We start from the raw sequence: 26,303 nt of genomic DNA, 5'->3' as shown, positions 1-26,303 counted from the left end.
GAATGTTATTATTTCTACTTATTTATGTTTACATATCAAACATTGCAACTTATCACCAGATGCTAGGGTCTTACTTTGCCCTGTTTTCTACAAGATGCCTTAAATAAAAGAACACACCAGTGAAAGGGGAGATACTTCCCAAACTGCCTGAGGAGATAACTAAGTTGAATCGTCAAAGAATTAAAAAACAAAAAAAATCTCAACTTGATTCCACACCAGGACCAGCCACAGAAAATATTTGGGGCTTGTTGGTGGGTGGACACAGGAGTGGGTTTGAGATCATCTAGAGAAGGTGGTGGCTATGGTGAAAACAACACAGGCTTTGGAGCCAGGAAGACTCGGTCCCAAATCTTGACTCTGCCACACTGGCCATGTGTCATCTGAGCCTCAGTTTATTCATATGAAAAACAATAACGTTAACCTCTCAGAGTCTTTGGGAGGATTAGAACTAATAAGTTATGTAAAGTGCTTGGAGCATAGTAGATGTACGATAACTAGCAGGTCTTATGATGAAGACCATTGGATATATTTGCATGCAGATACAATTAGACAGTGTTCACAGCGTATTTTTTGTTGTTGTTCTCGTGTATTGACATCTTAAGAGGCATTTTAGCAATCCTTCCTCCACAAGGTTGCCACATGGGGAGACGGGAGAGGCACACTCGTTCCTCTATTCCATAAAACTTTCTGTAGCACCTGTCCCAAAGCACACTAGATAGATCATCACTCTTTGTACATACTCAGCATATCACCATTGATAATGAAGAGCAGAGTACTCTACTAGGAGTAGGGAGACCAGTGATTTAGTCCTGACTCCATCCCAAAAGGGCTCTGTGACCTTGGGTCAGTCGCTTCCTCTCTCTGGGCCTTAGTTTCCTAGTTTGAAGATGAAGAAATCAGACAAGATTTCTTCTGGGAATCTTCTAGCCCTAAAACTGTACTAGGCGCCCAAGTCTATGATCTTCTGACCTAGGTATTGGTTCAAGAGGAAGAAAACCTATAGAAATTACTAAGCTGGTGGGAAAGATTAAATGTCCATCTGGTGTCTGAAAAACTATGATACTGACCTGAATTTCATATGTTCTCTTAAAAGTGAAAGTCAAAGGAGATCAGTTCAAGTTCCTTTCTCTGTGACCAATGAAGGATTTTCACACAAACTTTATCATAAACACCTAAGTCTATCATTTGTAAATATATCTCTAGTCCTGGCCCTGTGTGCAACATCCAATATTTTTCTGTTCACTCTGCTGACCAAGGACTTATATGAGTTGGGATTTGGGGTCTAGTCTGTGGTCATGGATCCTGTTTGCATCCACTGAGGTCACCAACCTACACACAGCCCCAAATGTCTTTGGTGAGTGCTGTCTTGCTGTGATAAATTCCTCCTTATAATTGAACCAATAAATAAGTTTAAAACACCCAACTTCTAAATCTGACCAACCATGGAATGGGCCACCTTGGGAGATAGAAAATTCCCAGCCTGGAGATATCTAAGAAGGAATATGATGGACACTTTGTTAGGGGTGTTATGTTGGAGATTCAGATATGGTGTGATCTCTAAAGACCTTCTGAACCCAACAATTTTACGATTTTCTGATCCTACCTAATCTTATCAGGCTAATTCTGGAATGTGGGTGATGGGTTTTATCTTTACATTAAAAAAAAAAAGAAACGAGTTTTTCAACCCTGCTGAGGAAGAGAGAGAGGCCAACTCTGCACAAGGGCTAATTGAGTCTTTCAAGACTAAAGACACCAATATTCCAGGTTTCTGAGCCATGGGTTATAAATTTTGATTAAATATGAAAGGCAGCAGTGTGCAAAAAAGTTCAGTAGAGGTAACTGACATGCCCAAACCTGGACTTGGCACACAGGAGGGGGCAAGATCACCTAGCTGGTATTTGCTGTGGTGCCCGACCCTTACCTGCTTGCCCACTTCTTCCTGGATCCTCCGAGAATCCCGGGACCCGGCTTGGTTTGTGCCCAGCTCAATGCCCATGGCTCAAAGAATTGTTCTCTAGTTTAATCCAGTCCTCCTTCCGTTGGCATGCTGCCTGCTCCAACTCAGAAGTTAAAGGTTGCACTTCCTTAAAATGTAGTATTTCCCAACTGAACCTGCATCAATCAACTGATTAGTATAACTACACATGCATTGCTCAAGGCACAGAGCTGGCTAATGATCACCGGCTTGGTCTTGTACCAGGCTTGTCTTTCCCTCCAGCGGAGAATTGACCACTTGAAAAACGGTGCACAGAAAGATCTAAAATACAACGGGGAGAAGACCGTGTCGAGCTGTCATAGCCTCTGGAGGCAGCGTTTGCAGCATCTGGCCAGATGTGGTAAGGCGGTTGAGTCCTGGTGTGCACGGTGGGGTGTGGAGAGTGACTCATGAGTTAAAGAATGACATGGTAAAGGAGCCACTAGAGAGGTTTCCTGCCCTAACTCTCATCTTGGGCTCTCTACTCGGCCCTGTGGCTCTTCCCACACCTCGTTTTTCTGACTCCCATGCCTCACCTTGGGTTTGCGTTGATTTGTTGGCTGGATGAAGGAGTGCAGTCCGATGCTGGCAGGCATGGCAGCTTGGTCTGTGTGGATCAAGAAGGGTTTGGAATCTTTGCAGGGCTCACCCTGACTTCAGGTGGAACCCAAGACGAAGGAGAGAGCCCCATCTCTAGAAGAACTGGACCTGAAAGGCCAGGTCCACGCTCACTGATGCCAGGTGGGGTGTTAAGGCCTGGCTTGCTCCTCTGTTCTCTCTCAGGAATCACAAATGGGCGGTAATATCACTAGCTGGAGAGCAGCACCCACGTTTCTTCTCCTGCCTGCTCCTGTCTGGAGTTGCACTAACCTTCTCTGTTTGGAAAAAGACTATTTGGCTCTAAACTAAAATATAAGACTCAGTAACCATCCTCCTTTCAAAGAATACAACCTTACCTCTTTCTTTCTTCTCTACCCTCTTCCTTCTCTGTCTTCCTTTTGGTTGTATAGGTTATAATACATGTTCGCAGGGGATTTAAACGTTTAACGTGGTCATCAGAGAAGCCCAAACATAAGGGTTTTGAATCTGTTGGGGAAAAAAGGGAAGTGATACTGGCTGTGGGGTGAGGGTGACATCAAAGAGAAGTTGTGTTCTGTTCCCTACAGCCTGGCCAGGATTTTCTACTCCAAGAATAGGATTAAACAACAGAGCTTTCCAGGAAAAGAATGAAGTTTTCTTTTTTTCTTTCTGGTTTTTTTTTTTTTTTGGTCCTTCTACATTCTTTTCCCAATCCATTCAGAAATGTGCATCTACATTTGATACCCAGAGACCCATTTCATTTTGTGCAGAGGCCTAATGCTGTTGAAAACTTGTACTAAAACTATAATTAATGAAACAATAGTATTCAAATGGTTTTAAACTCACTGTGTTTATCCTCTGAACAACACAACAGAGTTTGAAGGGAAAAGTATGAATATTACCCCAGGTTTTTGGGAAAAGCAGGGCCTGAAAGTGAAATGCCTTGTTCAGGGTTGAACACCTGGCCGATAGAAGCATCAAAACAACATCACTCTTTTGACTTTAGGCTCGGTGTGATTTTTACTACATCTCACTGCCTCTTCCCACAAAATAATCTTTTAAGATTAAGTCTTTAGACTCTAGAGTTAAGTCCGTGGAGTTACTAAAAGGACTCAGAAAAAAGGAGCTTTGAAAATGTTATATTCTCATCCTTCTTTCTCCGCACAGTGTCTGGGAATCAAGGGAAAGGATTATTTTTTAAGACTGCTTTGAAAATTGGCTGGCCCACGATTACTTGACTAATGCCAGTAATAAAATCCTGTATATCAAAACCATACTCTTTTTTGGTTTTTCTTGGCTCATTACTTGTCTTAGCTGAGTCGCCAGCTATGTGCAAGTTTACTAGTAGGGAGGTTTTCTGGGAGCAATGACCAGTTATGTGGTTTCTGTTGAGATCCAGGAGCAAATTTAGGCAGGTCCATATCTGTTATCAGGGAGAGGCACCAGTTACAGAGCACGCTCCAAGCCGGTCGGCACTGCCCAAGAGCTTTGTCTAGCAGAGTCTAGACTGATCACACCTGGATCACCTCTGGAATACTAGGGAGAGAAGTGATGACTATTGATCAGAAGCTGGGTCTGCTGCTGTGGGCAATCAAGTTCTTGAAGAAAACTAAACAATTTAGGGTGCCTACTCATGGAAGAAAGTTTCTAGTTCCTATCAAGGTTAAGGCCCTCCTCTCTCAGTCATTATCAGCATATTCACATCAGTCATTGGTGGGACCTTGGAGAAATCAAGGTAGGATGACCAGTGCACTCAGCTAGGAGCCTGTTTCTCTCCAGGCTCTGTGTGGTCTTAAGACAAGTGATCTGCCTTTGTGGGTTTTCGTGTCCCCATCTTAAAGATGGGGGGTTGGACTACATAGTCTTTGACATTTCCAAGCCTGACATTCTTTGGCTCTATCTAGAATATCAGATTCTGGTCTGTACATGCTTCACCAAGAATGTTAAAAGATCCTCAAACTTCTTGCCTTGCCTTTGGTTCGCCTCTCTCTTCTCAGGGTTGCCAGGGTGACAGCGAGCAGGAGAAGCAGCACCTTTTCCCGCACAGTAGTCAGAGGTCTCACTGTGATCGCCCAGCACCCGCCTCCCAACCTCCCCAGTCGCCCATCTACCAACGACCTCAGGCTCTGGCAAATAAAACGCACAGACACGACAGGCAACCCCTTATGCAGAGGGCTCTCACTTTAGAGGGGGGAAAAGGGAGTCACAGGGAGGGTGAGATGCAGCCAGTTCCTGAGGTGGGCCAGGACTCCAGCCCAGACACACTGACATCCCAGCTGAGTGCCTGTTTCATGGCACCAACACGCTGGATATTTCTTTTTTTTTTTTTTTTAAGCTCTCACTTGGATACGACAATATCTTCTGTCCACGATTCTCAGAATCCGGAGGATTACACTTCCTAACTTAGATCAATTTCAAGTGACTATCTGCCCTACGTTCCTATCCCACATCCATTCTAACTCCTTCTTGTCGCTTCTCCATCATTAGCTTTATAATCATAAGTGTTTCCAATTCTTTATCTTGTGGGTTTTTTAGAGAAAAAAAGATGTTAGGGAAAGAAAGAAAGAAATGAACAATAAATATTAACAATTAAATAATTTCTGATTTGAATACCTGTTTAGTATACAAAATTAGAAAGCAAGTAAATGATAGTGAATTAAGACCTCTCGTTATCCCATCACTCAGAAATATCCACTGTGAACATTTTGATGAGTTTCCTTCCAGTAATTTTTCTATACATACACACACCTATTTACTATTTTCACCTTTTCATTGATATTTCAAAGAGGTTTTTAGGACTTATCATAATGATACAACTTTGGTCTTGTATCAGTTGTGTAAGATCTAATTCCTCTAATTCCGTATCACTTCTCTTTCCTAGTTGAACCCTAATTGATACAGAGCATGTTGTTGAAACTCCTAAAACATGTCGGGTCTGGATTTTGGTACTGGCTTCCCCACCTAGACATATTCCAGAAATGAATTTTTTTTCCTATTCTTTTTCAACTCTGCTCAATGTTATGTGGCAGCCTAAATGGGAGGGGAATTTGAAAAAGAATAGAAAAAAAAAAACAAATGAATTTTGAAGCATTGGACAGTATGTTTCAAAACAGCTCCAGGGTTTTTAAAAAGTCAGCCATTGACTATTACGTTTCATATTTATTGAATATCTGTTATACATGTCAGACATTACTAAGTGATTTACATGCGATCTATTACTTAATCCTAACTCCCTGGGGGTAAGTACATCATTGTTCCCATTTTGTAGGTGAGGAAACTGGGGCTTAGGGGAGTTCCATGGCCCAAGGTTGCATAGCTATTAAGTGGCAGAGTCATGATTCAAGCCCAGGCAGTTTGGTTTCAGAATCCATGCTCTGGACTCAAAGTTAAGTCGCTCACTAACACACCAAGCTGGAGGGGAGTCACCTCTGGGTAGGAGGGCAGGGTCTCTGGGGCAGTCGCTCATACTGTGGGAATACATAACCTTGTGAGACAGACCTGCTGAGGAAGGCAGCAGGTGTGCTGGGGTGAGCACTGGATTCCGAGACAAACAGGCATGGCCTCCAATCCTGCTCTTCCAACATGCCAGCCATGTGACCCCGGACATGTCACTTTCCTGTCTGAACATCATTGCTCTCAACTGTAAAAGGGGGACAATAAGATCCGTCTTAGAGGTGGTGCTGAGGATTAAGAATGATAACACGTAAAAGTACCTGGCATGTTTGCAGGCATATAGTAAATGCTCATAGAGTTTAGTTGAATCTGATTCTGAGCAGAAAGTTTCAAGTTGAGACCTGGTGTCTAGTCTTGGATCCAACACACTTGGTATGTGATTTTGAACAAGATAACTGGGGCCTTTCTAGGCCCAAGTTCCTCATCTTTCTAAGAGGTGGTTGGACGAGATGATCTCTACTATCCTGTTTAGGATCCTGGGGCTTCAGCAGGTATTAAGAGGAAGGAATATGGCAGATGGTGTCTTCCTTTCTCAAGTCAATCTGAAATGAGGCCGGACTCTCAGAGAACAGTATGTTGCGTGTTGCTCCTTAGCCCCTCTGGCTGGTGGATGTTCTTGACTAGATCCAAGCCCTTGGAGCTTTCTGAAATGTCTGATGTCTGATGGAAATCTCAAATATTTCTTAGAAGGAAGGGGTGAGGCCTTTGATTGCCAGAACACTGTTGCTTTTATTAGCCCTTCTAGGAAAAGAGAGGTTTCCCAATGATGAAACAAAAGAACTCTGACTTGCTCCAAAGAATACAGTTGGGAAATCATAGAGCCAGATGATTTCTTGGGTCCCTCATGCTTGATCATTTTGTGATTCAGCTGTAAGACAACCAGCTGAGTTTTAACCGAAGGGCTCCTAGATGCTGAGCACCGTGGAGGGTGGAGAAGTGATGTGTATTCACTCTAAAGATGCCTGCAGTCTGCCTCCACCCAAGAAACATAAGCCAAGAGTTGAAGAGGACAGACAGGTTTTGTCAGGTCTTCACAGAAAGGATATCAAGGTTTCCCCCTATCTCCCTGGCCACTCCTCATTCATCTTGGCTGGTAAACTTCTTCCAAACCTCTGACCAGGAAGCGTCCTAAGGCTCAGCCATCAGACCTCTTCTTGTTTGTGCTCACTTCCCTGGGGATCCTATTCAGTTTCACAGTTTTAATAAAATCTGAAGAGTGACAACTCCTAAATTTCTATCTCCAGCTTCCATTTCTCTCTGGAACTCCAGACTCCGAAATCCAGGGGCCTGTTCACTCATAGTCCTTTGCCTGTGTATTTGGCTTCTCTGACTGAACACCTCCAAGCTGGAGTTCTCGGTGTTCCCCTAACTCTTTCAGATTTGTTCCACTTGCAGCCTTTCTTTTTTTGGTAAATAGCAATCCCACTTGTTACAGTGGTTCAGGCCAAAGAACCTGGAGCTGTGCTTGACTCCTCCTTCTCCATGACCTACATCTAAACTATCAGTAATACTATTGGCTCTGCCTTAAAAATATATACAGAATTTGAACACTGCTCACCATTTCCTAGTCCAAGCCACCATCGTCTCTCTTCAGAATTATTATCACGCCTCCTAAATAGTGTATATGCTCCCACCTTGCCCATCTCAACAGAGCAGCCAAAGCTCTGTTGTGAAAATAAACTTTAGTTTATTTTCAGCCATGTGAAAATAAACTTTAGATTCTGTCCAAACCCTCAATGACTTTCCATCTCATCCAGAGTCATAGAAAGTTCTTCCAGTGCCCAGTGGGATGTGTATGATGTACTTCCCCTTCCTCTCTGTCCTCCTCTCCCACTGCTCTGGCCTCCTTCACTCTGCACCAGAGACACCAGCCTCCGTGCTGTTCCTCAAACACGCAGCGCACACGCTGGCTCAGGGCCGTGGTGCTCGCAGCCTCTGCCTGCTGCTGGCACCCCGATACCCAAGCGGTCCTCTCGCTCGCCTCCTCTCTGCCTCTAGTGTAACCTGCTCAGTGCACCTACACTAGCAGTCTGCCTCACTTTGCATCCTTACCCCTCACACATGCCTTGTCCCTCTTCTCTGCTTTTTTCCTTTTTAGCTTTTATTACCATAAAAACATTAGTTTTTATGGTAATAAAATAAACTCTATTTACTCTTGAGTTTATTGTCTGTGTCTCCCCACGAGAAGACAGTAGAGCACAGAGTCTGGCATTCAGTAAGTTTTAGATTAAAAAGTGGGTGGCTGGTTGGCCGAAGGCTTCGTGGAGGAGCGTGGGTTTAAGAGATGCTCTGAACCGTGGGAAGGACCTGGATGGTCGGAGGCTGAGAAAGGAGCGCCCAGGAGAGAGGGACACTGGGCAAGGGCCTGGTGGGGACCACGGGGGATGGGGAGGGTCAGACTAACGGGCTTGCTCTCTGTCAGTCTATACCTTCCTGTTCTTACTTCTTCCAGGATACCTATCGTCTGTCTTTTAGTATGTAGCAAAAATCCCATGGCTGCTTGGTATAATAGAAAGCTCATGGATAGGATTCAGAGTCATAGACCTGAATCTGGAAGTGTGACCCTGGACTAGCCACTTAACCTCTTTAAGCTTCTGCTTGCTCATCTGTCAAAGAAGGATAACAACACTGGCTTGTGTTCTCATGGGGCTGTTGTGAAGATCAAATGAGGTGATGGATGGGAAAGTGCTTTACACTCTGAAAGCGGGATGATTGTAGGGGATTAGTGAAATGCATGAGAATGTTGCTGAAATAATCGCTCAGACTCACATGTAGATGATCTACCCCAGTGGCAAGGAAAGGGGAAAGGAGGCTTCGAATTGGTGATGAATTCAGAAATCTTTCATCAGGGCTTTCAAGTATGGGAGGGACATGGAAGGCAGGATTGGAAGATGTACCTTCCTGAAGACATGGATAGTGTCCAGATGAGGTGCTATTTATCTCCTGTGCTATTGGTAAATAACAATTCCATTTGGTACATTCGCTCAGGCCAAAGTACTTGGAGACATGCTTGAATCCTGTTATTCCCTGTACACCAGGTTCTGGGAATTACTTCTCTTTTCATCCTTACATAAATTTGGAAGTTGGGTATTATTCCCCCTTTCTTTAGAGCTAAGAAAACCGAGGCTCAGAGAAGTTAAGTAACTTGCCCAGTGTCACACAGGTATTTGGCGTCAGAGCCAGAAGAAACTAGCTTTGTTTTAAGAGTCTGTGCTCTTTCCACGGGCTGCCTTTTCAGAGACCTAGATGCTACTAATTCAGCAACCAACAGCGCCACCTCAGTCACCTGAATTTGGGCAAGTGAATAATACTCGAGTCTAACATCAGGGGTCCAGGCACATAACAGACTCTGAGCTGTTTATTGTAATTCAAAAAGTGAAAAGGAAGGTCCATGTGCCACCTGTGAATCTAAACCCGTCTCTAGGCCACTGCCTTGTGCTATGAATGTACTATGTATGGCAGTACATGGTAACAATTTAGAAGAAATCAGGATTTTGAGCTAAATTTTCAGCAGAGCATAAGAATAATATAGCTTATAGCAATGCCCTGGTCTTTCTAAGCATCAGAAAAAATTTTTTAAAGCGATGGTATAAGAAAAAACTTTTTGGATGGTTAACAACCCAGTCTAGATTTTAACCTATAACCCTTCTGCAACAACTGGCCTGTTACCTGCCACATATGGGATTTAATCAATGTTCACTAAATATATGCAGGCACCTCCATGTGCATGTATACCATGTACGTAATAGGTGTGATTTTGGTCATTAAGTATGTAAATTCATTTGGGTGGATAATGGATGTACAGATAGATGGATACTGGAGTCACAGGTAAGAGAAATGCCAAAAAAAAAAAAAAAAATGAAGAAGAAAAGAACAAAGCCTGTAACAGTGCATAGGATGCTGATAGAATGCTTGCTTTAAAAGTTTATGCACTGGGAGACTGGGACTGACATATATATACTAATAGGTATAAGATAGATAACTAATAAGAACCTGCTGTATAGCACAGGGAACTCTACTTCACTTCGCTGTACAGTAGAAACTAACACAACATTGTAAAACAACTATACCCCAATTTAAAAAAAAAAGTTTATGCACCTGAAAGTGTATTAAGCACCTACTGGGTGCTAGTGGTAGGGAAAGGGAGATAATCTCTTTGCACTGGCCTCAGATAATCATAAGAAACATATACAGACAATTTTAAAGAAGTGATTTTTATAGGTAAGAACTACTTGGATTTGGAGGCAAAGGAGAACCATTTTCTCTTTGGTGTGAAGCACCAATTAGAGTGTTAGGGGTGAAAGAGGCCTGGGGCATCTGGTGCATTTAGACATTTTAGACTGTAAAACTGAGTTGCATAAAGCAGGGTTACACAGTGACTCATAGACAGACTTTAAAAAAAATAAATAAATAAAAACAACCTTCTCCCTAGCCGCCACTGCTTTCTGAAGGTGCTATGGAAACCTTGAAAAACTGGTCTTTGTAAGGAAGCAGAAAACCCGGCGAGATAGTGTAAGGTCAAGAGCATGGGCTTTGGATTGAACTCAACCAGGCTTCGAACCCCCCTCATTGGCTTAGTAGCTCTTTGATCTCAGGGATGTTATTTCCATTTGGAACCTCTGGGTCTTGGCTTATGAAATGAAGACCCCTGCCTATGTCTCCCATCAGTATGAAATTAGATTATGTCATAAGGGGCTCAGCAAAGCTCTCAGGATCTCACTCCTCCCCACATCCACAACCCCCTTCAGCCTCTCACTTCCTCGGCACCCTTGGGTGCCTTCTCCATTCTCATCTACCACATTCAGGTGTTGGATCAGATGATTTCTAAGTTTCTGTTAAATGTGTCTAACTGTCTAGTCCCATTGTTTACCAGATGGCTGGGATAGCTGGACAAGATATCAAACAGTCTGTTTTCTACACATTTATGTTAATGAGCCATTTACTGTGCTTTACCACATTTAATCCTCAAAAGAATACCTGTGAGCTAGCAGTTGCTTTCCCCTTTTATAAATCAGCATACCAAGGCAAGAGGCATAGAGAGAAATCATCTTAGACCTCTGGCTTGGCATCCGGCTTGCAGGGAGACTCTTGAAAGGCTTGACAACAGCTTTAAAAACGAGGCCCTTCACTATATGGGTGGCCGTGAAAATCAAGTGGAAACTTCCCAGTTTTCATTCCATGCATCCTCCCTCCTCTTTGCACTAAAAGCTTTAGTCATCTTCTCTCTCTTTTTTGTTGTCTTTTTCCAATGTTGCCCTTCGAGGCTGAGGTCGTGATCCTCCTAAGAGCCTTAATCAAATCCGGAAGGCAACAGGACTACAGAATCTTCTCTACCTGATTCCCAGACCGAACATGCACAAACAAAGTTGATGCTTGGGAATCCAGCCCTTGCTGCCTCAGGCCGTGTGGCTGGCTGCGAATTTTTACCAGCTCTTGCCTGATGGGCTCTCTTTGGCATTTGACATACGTGTCACTGGATCCATGGTACAGCCAATCTTTTTCTCTAGCCACTAATTTATATTTCTCCTGGAGGGCCTAGAACTATGCCCTTCACAGTGGGTACTCACTGAGTTGCAGATGGTACCACCAACCAGTGCGGACCCAGGTTACATCAAGTATTTCAGCAATTGCACCAAATTGCTGGCCAGCCTTGAGGGTTTGGTCAGCCTCGTTCCCAGCCTTTCCCCTCAGAGAATCACAAAGCCCAGTTTCAACTAATTCTTAATAATGCAATTAAATTTTTGGAAACGAAGCCGGGTTTCATATTTAAATGTTGACTTTCACCACACTGCAAAGGTTGGCCAAATGCAGGAGTGGCTGGAAGGATTTGGCAAAGAGATGAATTGGGATTTTCCATTTTTAGAGAAGCTGCCTGTGCTCAAGCACAGGTAATACTCCAGCCTCAGGGGTTCCCAGGGACCAAAGAATGGGCAAAGCATGAACCCGAAAATCAACATGCCTCATAGGGAATCATTAGTATTCTCAAAAAAAAAAAAAAAAAAAAAAAGTAGAGGCAGAATTGAACTGTTTCCTCTTTGGAAATGCAACAACACTTACTTCTCAGGGCCATTGTGGAGATGAAATTAGAACATATATGAAAAGGCTAGCTTGGAGCCTTGCTCAGAACCAGGAGCAATGAATATATTTAGTTGCTAGCACTACAACATGGGAAAAGACACTGGTCTGAAGTGAAATGACTAGGTTTTGAATTTCACACTGCATCTCACTAGCCCAGCTGGTGCCTTCCCATCCTGGCTCCCAATTTCCTCATCTTTCTAATTGGAATAATAATCACGGCATACTTCACAGGGTCACAAGGAGGAGCACATTAAAGAATGACTGAGAAAGTTCTTTGCAAACTAGACAGCTTTCTAGGCAAAATAAAGCATTATTAGGTGTATACCTAACCTCTGTGCTTTTGTTTCAGCTCTACATTCTGTCTGAAATGCCCTCCTCCCTACATCCCCTCTTCTGAACCTGGCTGTTGAAGTTCTAACTTTCATTCATAAGGCAGGAGAGCATAATGACTAAGAGCAAAGTATTACATCACTAGGGTTCAAATCCCCATCTCTGCTGTTTGCTAGCTGTTTGACCTTAGTTAAGTTACTTTCTGTGCTTCAGTTTCCCATCTGTAAAGTGAGGATAACAGTACCACCCATTCTGTAAGATTATTGTGAGGATAAAATAAGCTCACAAGTGTGAAGTACTTTAGAACAGTACGTACTAAGTCCCATATATGTGTTAGCTCTTATTATTTCAGAGATTTATTACTTTGATGTTTATTTCAAGGATACTTTCATTATTTTACATTATTTTATTATTATGTTCAAACTCTACCCCTCCAAGAAACATTTTTAGATCTCTTAGTTTGAAGCAATCACATTCCCATATTTAACCAAGTATATTGTTTGTAGCTCAGTGATGGCCCTTGCCATTGCTGGTGTCCAGTATATCTCTCTCTTGCACTGGCCTTAATAGCCCTGAGTGACAGAGGCTTCCCTTCTTACCTCTATACACATGGCTGATGCACAATATTTGTTGAATTGGATGGAAGGTATGCAAAGTATACAGATGAATAAACCTAAATATACTGGATGAGAGCTGATCGCAACTGTTACATGATACCTGTATTTTAAAGACTGAACACAATTGCAACATTTAGCACCATACCTGACATATAGCATGTGCTCTGTAAATGTATTTACTTGGAAGGATGGAAAGATAACTAAAGATGCATTAAATCCAATGGAAGGTTTCAGTTTATTGGGTCCCTCTCATTCAAAACATGTATTAGATGACTAAGTTATTTATCACAGGTGCCAGGTCGAGATTAAGATACATACCAAGGAAAGTAGAAGTAGCTCCTGACTTTCAGGCACTCACATTCAGGAGGAGAGATGGTCCGGTTACTAAATAATTGCAGGGGCCACAGGTGCTAAACTGAGTAGAATGGAGCTGCACAGGAAAGTGCCTTCAGCAGCTCAGTCCCCACTATAAGGCATGGACCCCCTCGATAGCAAATTGCCCAAGTATGTTCATTTGGGATGACTGCATCATCTTTTCAATAAGTAGGGAACCAGCAGAAAAGGTTCCAAGTTTCTGAAAGGAAGAGGGGAGCAAATTAGTTATGAGGACGTGGTGGTTTACATACAGCATATATAAAATATAAAATAAGAGAGGTGACACCATGAGCCATACCTGTATAATTATGTCTCACATAGGCAATTTCTCAGTCTCCCCCATTTTGATATCAAATGTTGACAAGACGTTGCAAAACAAGAAAAGTGCTTTTCCAAAAGGGAGGCCTAGTCTCCTATCAACTCCATTTCCACCAATGCCTTCACTTTAGCTCCCAATTTTGCTATCAGTTGAGAAATGAGTTTGGACTGGAGTATTTCTAAGATCCATTCCACCTTTACCATTTTCTATTCTATTCTTCAGTGCCTGGTCTGATATGAAAACCAATATTTTCTCCTAGCTTCAAATACTACCTCTATTCTGACGAATCCCAAATTGATATCTCCAAACCAGACATCTCTTTTGAGAGCAGATCTTAAATATCTAACTGCCTACTTGGACACCTACTTCAGAGACGTCTCAAACATACCACGTTCAAAACTGAGTTCTTGATTGCCAGTAATTACCCCCCTGCAAGTTCTTCCTTTGCAGTGTTTCTAACTCAGTAAATAGAAACACATCCACCCAATTGCATAAACTGGAAACTTAGGATTCATTCTTGATACCCTTCTCTCCTTTACCACCCACTCCTACTCAACCCAATCTTTTTTTCAATCTTGTCAATTCTACCATCAAAGTAGGTCTCAAACCTTCCATACCTCACCACTTGCACTGCTACCTCACCACCTGCACTGCTACCTCCCCAGGCCCAGCTACCTTCATCTCTCCCTGGGACTCCTACCACAGCCTCTTCAAGAATCTCCTCATGCTTCTTTCTAATTCATCTTCCACACAATAGCTGGGGTGTTTTTCTTAAAATATAAATCAGACCATGGCATCACCCTGCCTAAAAACCTTAAATAACTTCTCAACACACTTAGAACGATCTCTAAATTTCTGACCATGGTCTACAAAGACCTACATGGTCTAGCTCCTGATTCTCCCTCCAAATCCATCTTTACCACTCTCTCTGTGCCATGCTGGCCTCTTTCAGGTCTCTGAACGTGTCATGGTTCTACCCCCTTTAGGATTTTTGACCTCTGTTCCCTCCGCTCAGCAAACTTTCCTCCACGCTCTTGGCCTGACTAACCCATCCTCCTTTTTCAGATCTCAGCTTAAAGTTTACTTTAATAGAGAGGCCATTAGGTAAATTCTGTCCTTCCCCCATCTCACAGCACGTTACTTATTTCCTGATTCTCAGTTATCATAATTATAATGCATACTCATCTGTGGATTTACTTGTGTGATGCTTCTCTCTTCCACTAGACAAAAAGCTCCTCTAGGGACAGGTTTGTAATTGTTCTCTGTATGTGCAAAGTCTAGCCTGGTACTTAGCAGAGGTGCTCAATTCATAACTTTTGTGCCTGCATATTGATAAGACCTGAAAATATCAACATATGTTTATTCCATGCTGAAAAAGTCCAACCAAACAGGTGATAAAATAAGGGAATAGAGTTGAATATTTTCTGTTTCTCCAACCTTTTCAGTTCCTAATCCCTAGAATCTTATAGCACTCTTCCATTTTCTTACTGAACCTTCCCAGCTTTCAGAGTTGAGAAGGGAAGTATCTTTATGTTCTTTTGCTTTGCTCCCGCATTCCCCTGCCTTCACTGACACATTTAGCTTTGTGCAGGAATGTGGCTTCCACAGGTATGGTTGGATGAGAGGTGTTGGGAACAGGAAGGGTAGAAAGGGAAAAAAAAAAAAAAAAGGAACCATATAGGGGAGGTGGCCGCCCTTGTACAGCTTGGACATCGTCCCAGCCCTCCCACGTTGGAGGGTTTTTTGTGTTTTTTTTTAAGTGCCATATACATCCAATATTCTCTTCTTCCCACCTCCCACCAAAAATAAATGAGCCTTTGATCATGGGTTTGGTGCTGGCAAAACTGGCAAGTATGGGCTGATGTGGTCTCAATTGAAGGAACTTTTTCTTGATACATGCCCTGGCCCCTTTGGCTTCATCTTAATCATTGCCTTGTTCTGTTACTAGAATGAAACCCTTACCTTCTCTCCAGCACCCACGCTCACGTTTTCTTTCCTCCTCCCTATCAAGAACAACTTGCTCCTAATCCATTTTTGTATTCACTGTGACATTCGTGAGATCTGTTGTGCATTTGTTGCAGAGGTAGGAAGGATAGAGAGCTGCACAGATTCTCTTAGGGGACAGAGCTGGCCCAAGGTTCTCCCTGTCATTTGGGTCAGGCCTTTGGTAGAAAGTTATACTACCTCCCTATTTTAGTAACCCACCCATCAACTCAGGACTTAAAAAATTTATAGAAATCCACCTTGTTGCTCCTAGAAAACAGCCCTGATAAATTTGTGCTTTGTTTATACCTTTTTCTAAGACTAAAGTTAGCTCAAAACAAATGATTTTTTCCGGCTGGGTGAAGGGGATGGGTAGGGAGGGGCTAAGGTAGAAAGAGGAGGAAGAGGAAGAAGGTACTAAAAAGGAGGATCTAATACTGGATTTCAGTTCCCACTACTGGGAGATGGTTCATTTCCAATTCTGCATTTCAAGGACATAAAGATTTTCTGATCATTTTTATTCTCTTTGGATGAGTATGAATCCTCCACAGTAATTTATGTCTTCTTGTACTGAAAGGGTTAAAATATTTCAGGAAGTGAAATAACCATTTTTAAGGATGGTTACAAAGTCAAGGCAGGACACTTCAAATACATTGTTCCCCAGATAAAACCTGAGTCACAAAATCAGTTATGGAATAACCTGATGGCTTTGCTTCTCTGTGATGATTCACTCATTAGTTTGTCCATTCGCTCAACATTCAACGACCACTTTGAACTGTGCATTATAATTTCCAAAGTACTTTCCCCTTCATGGTACTTGATTCTCATGGGAATCCTGTGATGTAGTCCCTGTACAGAAATTACCATTTTAGAGAACAAGAAACTGAGACTCACAGAAGTTAGTCAGTTGTGGAGCTTTAACTGGAACCCAGATCATCAGATTTCACCCTGACTTCTCTTTCAGTTCTACCTACTTGAATTCAGTCGACATTTCCTAAGTGAGCACCATGTTTTGGACGCAAGTCCAATGCAACAAAAATGAAGTTCTCTTGTCTTTGAGGAGCTTCTAGCCTACCAAAGGCAGCGATCAAGGCCTGGGTGTGGAGTGGAGGTAAGTGCCTGGGTTCTTGGAGAATGCTAAGAGTCTGGGGTAGAAAACTTACAGGAGACGGGATTGGAAAGAAGTTTGAGGACCTAAGGTGCTTGATTTATTGATTCACCATCACCATCGTCAAGTCTTTTCAATATACCTTCCCAAATTATGGCCTTTATTAATGATATTATTAATCTTTTTCTGTCCCATTTTCTTTTGAGCATTCCGCTGGCATTTCACCCTCCAAAGGGTGGGTGTTTCTTAGCAACCTTGATGCTGAGACATTGAAAGCTGCTAGACTTCCAACTAATTGTAAGATTGCTGAAATTGTATCTGGTGGTTTTATTCATGGGCCATCTCTATATCCAACTCATCCTTGCCTGGCCATAGGAAGGAGATGGTTACAACTCCTGACGCATGGGCCCAACCCTCAGGCAGTCTGGGCCTTGGCAATAGGGTGCTGTGAAAAGTGGTCTGGGTGCAGGGCTGGCACCTGTTTATATCACCAGTTACTTTATTACCCAAAGGTCTGGGATGCCCAGAGGGTTGGGGTAAACCTGGGTTTAGTTGAGTAAGCTTCAGGATCTATTAGGTGTCTAGATCCTGTTGGAGGTGGTGTTGGGCGCTAGAGTCCAGGCTGCGGATGCTACTTGAGGCTGTGTGCTTTGGAATAGCATGATGCTGGGTGATCTCTCTGTTCATGGTAGAACCTGTCAGGCCCTCGAAGTTATAAAAATCACAGCCCAGGCAAAGCTCTGGCCTGCAGGCTGAGCCAAGCTGGTGATGGTGGTGGTGAGGCTGTGTGTGCTCCGGACTCTAGTGGATTTTCTTTGCATTGGGTATTGGGTATTACTGGATGGTGCATTGAGGCAGCTGGGTTATATCCTGTTCTAATCAACACTGGATGAAAAACCCAGAGGCTGAACCTGCCCAAGGAGGGAGTCGGTGCCTCACACTGGTGCTGGAGCGGGAGGTAGGACACAGCATCTGGGAAGAGGCCAGAGAGTTTTATTTGGCTCAGAATCAGGATGTTTGGACTGGCAAGGGGGCTATCGTTTGCATGACTTAAAGCAAGCTTTTGCACCATTCTCGGCCTTTTTTTTTCTCAGTAGATTGTGTGTCCCCTGGGGTCAGAATCTCCTGTTGTATTTATATTCATTTCCCCAGTATCCAGGGAAAATAGTGTCTAACCCACAAAAGACTGCCAATGAACTGGGTGTTGTGCGAATGAGGGAATGAATGAGCTGAGTATGAGGAATTAGATCAGTGGTTTAAGGGAAGAGGGCTTAACAGAACCATGGTCCTTACCTCACCTCCTAGATCCTGATGTCTACCCCCATGCCCTTTTCTAAGAACCAGCGATTCAAACAATGATAACCACCTACCCCCAGTTCCTAACAACCTTGTGATTATCTGAAGGAAACAACATTGATAGGGCTTATTTTTAAATTGTTTTCCTTAGAATTCACTAGTCAAACATGTTATAAGAATGAAAACCAAATCTCCTGTAGCCCCAGAAGCATCTCAAAGAATGTCTTTTTACCAGGAGATCTCCTGGGTGGCCTCATGGAGACAGTAAAGTAACCAGGAAACCCTTTTTTTTTTTTTTTTAATTAATTTTTAAAATTTTTGGCTGTGTTGGGTCTTTGTTGCTGTGCGTGGGCTTTCTCTAGTTGCAGCGAGCAGGGGCTACTCTTCATTGTGGTGTGCAGGCTTCTCATCGCGGTGGCTTCTCTTGCTGTGTACCACGGGCTCTAAGTGCACGGGCTTCAGTAGTTGTGGCACACGGGCTCAGTAGTTGTGGCACATGGGCCTAGTTGCTCCATAGCATGTGGGATTTTCCGGGACCAGGGCTCGAACCGGTGTCTCCTGCATTGGCAGGCAGATTCTTAACCACTGTGCCACCAGGGAAGCCCCAGGAAACCCTTTAACATTTTCAAATGTTGTGAAATACCAATAAACAAGATAAGCACACTAAGACCCAGTGGGCGGAGACAGATCAAAGATTTACAGGATCTATTTAATCTCATTATGGTCAATGTGCTCAGAAAGGGTGAGGTTTTGTTGGTGTGGAGACAAGTGTCTCCCAGAGTGAAAGGTCTTCTCCAAGTATGAGTGGGCAGTTCTCACTTTTGCTCTAGGCCCTAAAGATGTGGGAGGCTTCAACTTGAGGTCAAACATTCAAAACTGTGAATTAGAGGACTAATTGCTTGCATTGAAAAGATTTCACCTAGGGCTTTTCAGTGTCTTGAGTGTGTGCTTGTGAGATAGATCGAAATCAAACTAATATATAAACATTACACAATTTGGAAGATAGAGAAAAGAATAAAAGGAGAAAAAAGCATCCATAATCGTACTACCCTAAGACAGCCAATGTAAATAGTTTTTTTGTTAATTGTGTACTTTTGCTTATATCCAGTTTATTTTTTATGTACAGTATTTTTAAACATAGTTATAAATATACTACATACATATATATATACTGCTTTTCACTTTACCTGTTACCATAAGTATTTTCCAATTCTAATTTTTAAAAATTAGTTGTATTATATTTAACCATTCTCCATCCAATACCCTTCCCTCCAACCCAGTCATGATGGAACATGTAGGTTGTTCAACTTTTTTGTTGCTAGATATGATGCTTGAATGCATATATTCATTCAAAGATTTTTTCCCCTATATGTTGAATTGTGCCTTGAAGATAGATTCCTAGAAGTAGAATTACTGGGTCAAAGGGCATGACTACATTTATGATTCTTGAGACATGTAACCAAACAGATTGCTGAGAGTAATGATAACCAAATTGGACTATGATAGCATTCAATCTTACCTCATTCCACCAACAAGAATTTAAATGTCAGCCTCCATAGTGAACAGCAGTGTTGGTTCAAAGATCTGTAACCACTTGGCAGAGAGGCTGATGCAAGTGGGAAAAGGTGAAGGGAAAGAAGGAAGAGACACTTAAGCTCACATTGGAACTGGGCACCACTGGTAACTGACGGGTGGTTAGAAATGAATGAGGCATTTCTGAAATAATGTATATCAATGCAATAGCAGTCCTTAGTTTACTAAAGGGAATATTACAGCAAAATAAATGATTCAGGGTAGACTGGTTGATGGGAAGCAACTCTACCACTAATTTGTGGGATGGTCTTGGCAAACCATTTCCCTCTCTGGATTGTTCTAGTTTAGGTAATGGGGCCATATTCAGATAATGAAGACAAACTCATCGAGTTATAGGGTCCAGTTAGCGTTCTTCTCTAGACCCAGAGTTAAACTCTGATGAGATCCACAGTTCTTTTGGAGTTGTACAATGAGATACCAGACCTTCTGGGAAGGTCTTGGGGCTCCCCCAACCTCAGTGATGAATCCCTAAGTATTATATGTCCCGTATGGACTGATGGCTAGATCTTTCAGGGCCTTGTTTCCATGGAGGATTTTCAGAAAGGAATGTGAAGTAAGCAGGGCTGTCACCACCATGACAACACTTGGCCTTTGGTGCTTCCTTAGTGTTCTCCTCACAGTTCTGTGTCCAGATGGTGACATACAGAAATTAGCTAAATTGCTTTCAATTTAGTAAACTAAAAGAATAAACGCAGGTTCCCTCATTTTCCTGACTCTATTTGGGGAGCATGGTCAACTGGGAAGAAAATCTCTCAGATTTCAAGAGACCTAGCTCATTTTTGGAGGTTTCTGGTATTGAAAAGATAATAATAATAAAGATATGCCCCCCCCAAATATTTTTTAAACAGCAGAATTGAGAAGATAGTGCATAGAAAAACCCTATACCCAGTTTCCCATTATTAACATTTTATATTACTATGGTACATTTGTAACAACTAATGAAACAATATTGATACAATATTATTAACTAAAGCTCCTCATTTATTCAGATTTGTCTGGGCTTACCTTATCGTTTTCTGTTCCATGATCCCATCCAGGATACTACATTACATTAAGTTGTCATATCTTCTGAGGCTACTCTTGGTTGCTGCAATTTCTCAGACTTTCCTTGATAGTTCTGTGGAATACTGGTGAAGTCTTTTGTAGGATGCCCTTCCGTTGAAATTTGTCTGATACTTTTCTCATAAATAGACTGGGGTGTGGGAGGAAGACCACAGAGGTAAGAAGCCATTTTCATCTCCTCAGATCAAAGGTACATACAATCAACATGGCTTATAATTGCTGACGCTGACCTTGATGAATTGGCTGGTGTAGTGTTTGTCAGGTTTCTCCATGTAAAATTATTCCCTCCCTCCTTTCCTCCCTTCCCATACTGTACTCTTTGGAAGGAAGTCACTGTGCATAACTCATATTTGAAGAGTGAGGAGTTATACACCGCCCCCTGCTCCCATCCTTGCCGGCAGTGTATCTACGTAAATTATTTGGAATTCTTCTGCAAGGAAGATTTGTCACTTATCTCTGATTTATTCATTTATTTAATAATTTATATCAGTGTGGATTCATGGATATTTCTTTTATACTTCGGATTGTAATCTAATATTACTTGATTTCTTTTTTTTACTCCAAATCTTCCAGCTTTGCCCATTGGGAGCTCTTCAAGTGGCTCCAGTGTCTCTTTGAAATATCCCCCATCGACGTAGTTTTTGCTTGTTTTTCAGCAATTCTTTATTTATGATGCTATAAGATGTTCCATTCTAATTTTGAATACTTCTTGCCCCAGTCCTAGATCTAGAATCAGCCGTTTCTCCAGGGAGCCTTGTTTTCCGTTACTGCACAGAGGTATCAGAAATCAAGATCTGGTACCAGGTGAGCTCTTTGCTAGTGTAGCATCATTGTTTCTAGGCCAAAAATATATTAAATTTTACATTTTCAACACCAGCATACACACAATTACAATGCAATTGTACTATTCATAAGATAATTATAGGTTTATTAACAGTATTAAATCACAGTACCGTAGGAGCCTGTGGTGGCTCTGACACTGGGTCCTACCCTGGGACACACACGCAGAACTTGTGGATGAGGGTCTGCTCCTTTCCATCCTGTCCGTGTACTGCTAAGACTGATGTAGAACCTCAGTGGAGATGATGTCAAAAGTCCAAATGTGAGGCCTTCTCTGAACGTAAGGCCACAGCAAATGGCTCTTTTGCAGGGCTGCCCACCCCACGTCCTCTTTTCATGATGAGCCATGGAAAAACATAGTGGATTTAGAACCAGGACATCAAAATTCTGGACCTGGCTCAGTCTGATCCAGTGTGTGTGGCAAATACATTCTGTGTGGGCCTCAATTTCCAATGATATAAATTCAGTCGTGTGGGATTGGACAATTGCTAAGGACCTTCCCAGTGCTAGCATATTGTAACTCTCAATAGTTTTTCATTGAGAGAATGTAATTGGCTCCATCTCTCCTTGTACATGGGCATCAATATTCCAGAAGGTCTAAGTGGAGGGATGGTGGTGGTGGGGAGGTCGCTGTTAATAAATAGGAGCTACATTTTAAATTATGTCCTGAAGATGCTGAGGTCCGTTAAAGGCTTTGCTAGGCAATCAGGCCTGAGAAACATTAGACCTTTCTTTTTAAAGAATGTAGATAAAAGAAGCATAGGAAATATTGGTGGAAAGTATCTCTTTCATTACCTTTAAGTTTGTTCTGGTAGAGCAAGGCTTTTTTTTTTTTTTTTTTTTTTTTGGTAAGGGCAAACTCATCATCTGTTATTTCCTCTGACTTCAAATAATTACCTTTAATGCAGTGATGGCTGAACTACCTCTAAGTTTCTTACCAGGAATCTCTATCTAGTTTTTTCTTTTTTTTTCTCCTTTTGTGTGTGTGTATGTGTATGAATATTATGTCATATTTTTTTACATCCACATGGGGCCCAGTGGTTTAAGGTGTGCCCAGTTTACAAGTGTCATCTCCTTCCTATCATTGACTGGGACTGCTTCCAAAAACAAACAGAAGAAGGAAAAAAAAAAAAGAAGAAGAACTCTAGTGCAGAAAAGACACTTGGGAACTGTCACATCTGATTATGAATGCAGGAGATCAAAGGTACAAGGTCTTAGAATCAGCCCCTTCCAACTCTTAACATTTAAAATCTTCAATTGGCTTTTGGACCTACTCAGCAGAATCCCAGACTTTGGTCTACAATTGGTTAAAAATTGATAGAGGTGAAGATTCTGGGACTGCCTTCTTTACTTAGAAGTTTACATTTTAACTCCTTCTCCCACCCCAGGGACACATACACTCAGCCCCTTTCCATTCCCCCTCCACCTTAAAGTTACATAAATATATATTTAGACACAATGTATCGAATTTAGAACAGAAATACATCCTGCAAACCATCTGGGTTTTTCCTTCACACAGTTGAGGAAACTGAGTCCTGACAAGTGGTTTTGCTCCACGTCCCATAAGGAGTTCCAGGCAGAAAGGTAATTAGAAACCAAGGTTTTCTGGCAACAAATCCAGTTTCTTTTTCCCCCTACCTTACACTGTGCCCCCGTGGAGTTACACGTATGTGCGTGTGTCTCTGTATGTACATATGTTACATAGACACCGACATGTAGGAAACATGCACCAAGCATCTGTGATCTGACCTCAGGGAACAGTTTAATGACTCGGATTTCAGGCAGCTGACAGGGTTCCGCTGGTGGAGGTTGAAATAAACAAGAAAAGCCACTGTGGAGATGTGAATGGAAAAGTACAGAGCACTCCCTTCCTCAGCACATTCTTCCGCTCTCCAGCTCTGCCTGCCGTCAAGCCGGCTTCAGATAGGCTTTGGCATGGTCAGGTGTACAGAGGGCGGTGTGGAGAAGAAAAAAAAAGAAAAATGCAGGCACAACACGCAAATCAAGTTTTTCCACTTCTAGCCTTAGGTAGTAAAGACAGCTAAGTACAGCAGCCGGGTGGGAGGGTGCGCCAGCCACCCTGAGTTTACAAACACTCAAGTGCTTTCCTCCCTGCATCCCCTTCCTGGTCCAGCTGCTGCTTTCCCTCATGCTAAGGTTTCATAGGAAGTGAAAACGCTGTTATTCAAAACAGTGATAGAGTCCTGTAAACAAATGATTATGCACCCCCCATCACTTCTCTATTTTAAGCTCCCGATATTTATTTCCATTTAAAATAAGTGAGAAAAGTGTGGAAAAAATCAGTGCTTTGGGGGGAAACTCTGAGCTAGGCCAAAAAGGTTTCTAAACTAAAAAAAAAAAAAAAAAGTTTTCAGAATAATACAGGCCAAAAGCAGGCAGCATATGGATCAAAATTAAACGTTGACACTTGTTTTTCTGAAGGTAGTGGCTGGAAGTCATCTTCTATTTTTTTTTTTTAATGTCTCAAAACTTTCTGCTCAATTTCTCTAAATCATACCAAGAAAACACCTTTCTTTCTCCAAGGATAATGTAAGGAGCTTGTTTATAATAGCTCTAAGTGAAGGATTTGAAATAAAACTAATGGGTAAATAAGATCTCCCATACCCATCAAAAGTAGCTGTTGAGTACCATAGCACAGGTGACAAGCATAACCAAGCCCAGATGACAATCAAAACTCAATACTCACTGTGACTTGGAGTTTGTTCTGAGAACCAGTTTACAATTTACACAGAGCCCAAAGCAGTCTTGCTTTCCTCAATTCTGCCAGAAAACAAGATGCTCATCTCCAAACCCAGGTAGTCAGATCACCCTGATTTTCTGACACAGGACCATCAAACCACGAAGACTCGTTTTCAGTTGTGTCCTGGGGTCCCACACGCCTCAGTGATGGCTATCCTGTCCTCTTGAAAGAAAGAAGCCTTGAGGAGCTGAGTGATTGATCTGCAGGGTTCCTTCCAGTTCTAAAATCTATAATTCTGTGATGTGATAGTTTAAAGATCTACCAAGGTGCCAGAAGTTCCTGAAAGGTGAAACCAATTTCCTGTTTGGAGTCCCCTTAGAAAGAGGACAGGACAGTGCTTATTCCAAGGATAGTTTCCTTTTCAGCTATGATTGAATTGTGGGGAAGTTTCTCTGGGGGGAACTGGATGCAAAATCTGTTCCTTTCCTTAAATAGATGTAATATTAAGACCAAGCTATTTTATTTTGTAACAAAGCTTTTATTTACCCAGAACCTGTGATTAGTAACCTATTACTATGCCCAGAACACCAGGCAAAGGGGCTGGCCTGGTCCTCTACTCTGAGTATTAATAGCCAGAAACCATTAAATCATAGGACTGGTTGATACACAGCCGCTCCTGGTCCTCTACTCTGAGTATTAATAGCCAGAAACCATTAAATCATAGGACTGGTTGATACACAGCTGCTCCAAGTCCACAGGAATCACACATAAGACCCCAGACATGGAATCTCTCTTTAGAGATTCTTAAGGATGATTTAAAAGAATTTGAATATATTCAAGTCAATCCTTTCTTTAATCCTAGCACTGCTGGAATGAGGGAGGTACACAAAGTGATGCCAACTGGTTACTACCTGGGAGAGATCAAGAATGAGAGAAGACATTCTGGAAGAAATTCAACTGGTATAAAATTTGATAAAGTTACTTTCCTAGGAATTGAAAAGAGATTGAGAGGTGGGTACACGATTTTCCTGACCATTCATTCCGTAGAGAAAAGGGGACCTACCTAAAAGTAAATCTTCATCTTTAAAATAGCTTCAATAATTTTTTTTTTTTCATTTAACGGTCTCCTGTTCTGATTAATTTCTTTCGGTGTAAACACTTCAATTTGGCAAAAAAAAAAAAAAAAAAAAAAAAGTAGAAATGTGGGACCCTGGCACTGGGTCCCAGAAATAACGGTCCTGAGAAGGTTTGCGGTCCCTGGTGGTAGGATTAATTATCTATAAACCAGGCCTGGTGGGGTCTTCCTCCAAGGGCTCCCCGCAGAGAATTAAAGAAGGGTGAATTCATTCCCAGCCCCCGCTCTGGTTTGTTCTGCTGTCAGAGGGAGCAGATTTCCCTTTGCTCTGCAGCGCCCCCATGGGGCTAAGATTGGAGTGGCAAAGAGAACGCGGGAGGGGCAAGCTCTGTATTTAAGAGGGGGGGAGGAGCCAATGAGGCAGGATGGCAACTTTGACAAGAAAAGTGACCCCAAATCACAAAAGTAATCTCATTGTAGGATCAGTAATAGGGCAGAGCCATACAATTCACATTCCAAACCATACAGAGACACCTGAGAAACCCTGAAGTTCTTATTACTCATAAAAGAAAAATTATCACCCCTACAAATACACAAAGACGATCACCTCAGCAAAATCGGGGTATCATTTTGAATCTAGTGGGATTCCTTTAAAACGCTTTGAAAATGAGGGGGAAGGGGACAATCAGAAAAACAGATAGTCTCCCTTCCGGCCAAACGGATCTGCACTGCATGATATCATGTGTCTTTGGGGGTAAAATGTTCATTTCGACAACAGTGACAGCATTAGGCCTGTGTATATTTTTCAAAAATCCTTCACAAGACAGGCTTTTCTGCAGAGGCTGCAGTAATTCATCTGTCAATAAGTATTAAAATATTCAGATTTCACAGGGACAGACACTTATGCATATTTCCTAAA

General features: G+C 42.2%; 1 long non-coding RNA gene across 4 annotated transcripts; it reads right to left on the bottom strand.

Moving 5' to 3' along the window:
* On the bottom strand, nt 1–25,409 carry LOC103008239 (uncharacterized). Of its 4 annotated transcripts, XR_452253.2 has the most exons (7): nt 24,316–25,409; nt 20,712–21,604; nt 19,633–19,719; nt 16,410–16,558; nt 13,351–13,606; nt 2,932–3,061; nt 1–2,582 (listed from the first exon to the last, which is right to left on the bottom strand). It is a non-coding gene; the product is annotated as an uncharacterized LOC103008239 (long non-coding RNA). The 4 variants fall into 4 exon arrangements; XR_003621776.2 differs by lacking the exons at nt 1–2,582; nt 2,932–3,061 and adding an exon at nt 5,764–6,194; XR_003621775.2 differs by lacking the exons at nt 1–2,582; nt 2,932–3,061; nt 13,351–13,606; nt 16,410–16,558 and adding an exon at nt 18,437–18,671.
* Nucleotides 25,410–26,303: the final 894 nt, after the last annotated feature.

This window comes from Balaenoptera acutorostrata, chromosome 4, assembly GCF_949987535.1.
Source record: "Balaenoptera acutorostrata chromosome 4, mBalAcu1.1, whole genome shotgun sequence".
NCBI classification, from domain to species: Eukaryota; Metazoa; Chordata; class Mammalia; order Artiodactyla; family Balaenopteridae; genus Balaenoptera; species Balaenoptera acutorostrata.
This window is presented reverse-complemented; position numbering and strand designations above follow the sequence as displayed.